The sequence below is a fragment of the Microcebus murinus genome, chromosome 13 (assembly GCF_040939455.1).
Source record: "Microcebus murinus isolate Inina chromosome 13, M.murinus_Inina_mat1.0, whole genome shotgun sequence".
Taxonomy (NCBI): domain Eukaryota; kingdom Metazoa; phylum Chordata; class Mammalia; order Primates; family Cheirogaleidae; genus Microcebus; species Microcebus murinus.
In genome coordinates, this window is record NC_134116.1 from 36668572 (window position 1) to 36670388 (window position 1817).

Consider the following 1817-nt stretch of genomic DNA (forward strand, 5'->3'; position numbering starts at 1 on the left):
TTCGAACTCCTGACCTCAAACAATCCGCCTGCCTCGGCCTCCCAGAGTGCTGGATTACAGGCGTGAGCCACTGCGTCTGGCCTCCATTCCTTTTCATAGCTGAATAGTATTTATAATAGTATTTATAATACTATTACATATATATAACACTATAATTTATAGTATTTATAATAGTATTCCATTGTATATATATACCACATTGTCTTTATCTAATCCTCTGTTGATGGATACTTAGGTTGATTCTATGTCAGTGCTGTAATAAACATGAGTGCAGATATCATTTTTATATTTTGATTTCCTTTGGGATTGCTGGATTGAATGGTAGGTCTACTTTATTTTATTATTTATTTATTTATTTTTCCACTGTGCAACCCACTTCAGTGCCAGCAGCCTACGGGCACAGGCCAGGCAATGGTTCAGGGCCACAGTTTGCTCTGGCATGGGACACTATGAGAGGCCAAGGGGGACAGGCCTGGGTAGGTCTACTTTTAGTTCTTTGAGAAATTTCCAGACTGTTTTCCATAGAGATTGCACTAATTTACATTCCCACCAACAGTGTATAAGAGTTTCCTTTTCTCCCTGTCCTAGCCAACACCTGTTATTTTTTGTCTTTTTAATAATCCATTCTGATTGGTATAAGATATCTCATTGTGGTTTTAATTTGCATTTCTCTGATTAGTGATGTTGAACATTTTTTCATATGCTTCTTGGCCCTTCATCTTCTTTTGAAAAATGTGTATTCACATCTTTAGCCCACTTTTTAATGTACTTAATTGTTGTCGTTGTTGTTGAGTTGTTTAAATTCCTTGTAAATTCTAGATATTAGTCCCCTGTCAGTCCCCTGTGCATAAGCTTTGTAGTTTAATAATTCAGTTCCGTTTAATTATTCTGATCTGTGAGCATGGGATATTTTTTCATTAGTCTGTGTCATCTCCAATTTCTTTCATCACTGTTCTGTAGTTTTCCTTGTAGAAATCTTTTACCTTGTTGGTTAAATACATTTCTTGGTCTTGTCTTTTTTTTTTCTTATCTAGCTATTGTGAATTATAAATGCAAATACTTATATAGCTATTGTGAATCAAGTAGCTATTACCTTCTTGATTTGGTTCTCAGCTATATTGCTATTAATGCACAGCAAAAGAAATAACCAACAGAGTGAACAGACAATCTGCAGAATGGGAGAAAATATTTGCAAACTATATATTCAACAGGGGACTAATATTCAGATTGTAAAAGGAATTCAAACAACTCAACAACAACAATCATTAACCCCATTAAAAAAATGGGCTAAGGACGTGAATAGACATTTTTCAAAAGAAGACAACAAATGGCCAGATTAAATGTCTCCTTTTTCATTTCTGATTATTTGGATCTTTTCTCTTTTATTGGTTAGTCTAGCTAGGGATTTATCAATTTTGTTTAGCATTTGGAAGAACCAACTTTTGATTTTATCAATCCTTTGTATTGTTTCTTTGTTCTCTATTTCATTTAGTTCTGCTGTGATCTTTGTTGCCCTCCCCCAAAGACATGGAAAAGAAAAAGCAAGCATTTGCCACAATGCCTAGACTTTGGATCAGAGTTGTCTAAGCCCCCATCTCAAGCTTTCTCAGGATGGGCAGCTCAGAAGCAGTGCTTGTTCTTCAGCCTCATGGAAGGAAGAGATAAGAGGACTCAGCTCTAACTCTAACCTTCCAACAAAAGGTCTCCACTTGTGCTTGGCTCAAAAATGCCCTAGCTTTTGACCCTTCTACAATGGAATGTGGGGAGTCAATTTCTCTCCCCTCTCTTCCTCTCTCTATTTTTGTGCATAGGGTGCA

The 1817-nt window shown here is 36.4% G+C and overlaps 1 non-coding gene across 1 annotated transcript; it reads right to left on the bottom strand.

Annotated features, from left to right (window-relative positions):
• Positions 1-361: 361 nt before the first annotated feature.
• Positions 362-495, bottom strand: LOC142875329 (small nucleolar RNA SNORA42/SNORA80 family). The gene has a single exon (XR_012922718.1). It is a non-coding gene; the product is annotated as a small nucleolar RNA SNORA42/SNORA80 family (small nucleolar RNA).
• Between the last annotated feature and the right edge of the window lie 1322 nt (positions 496-1817).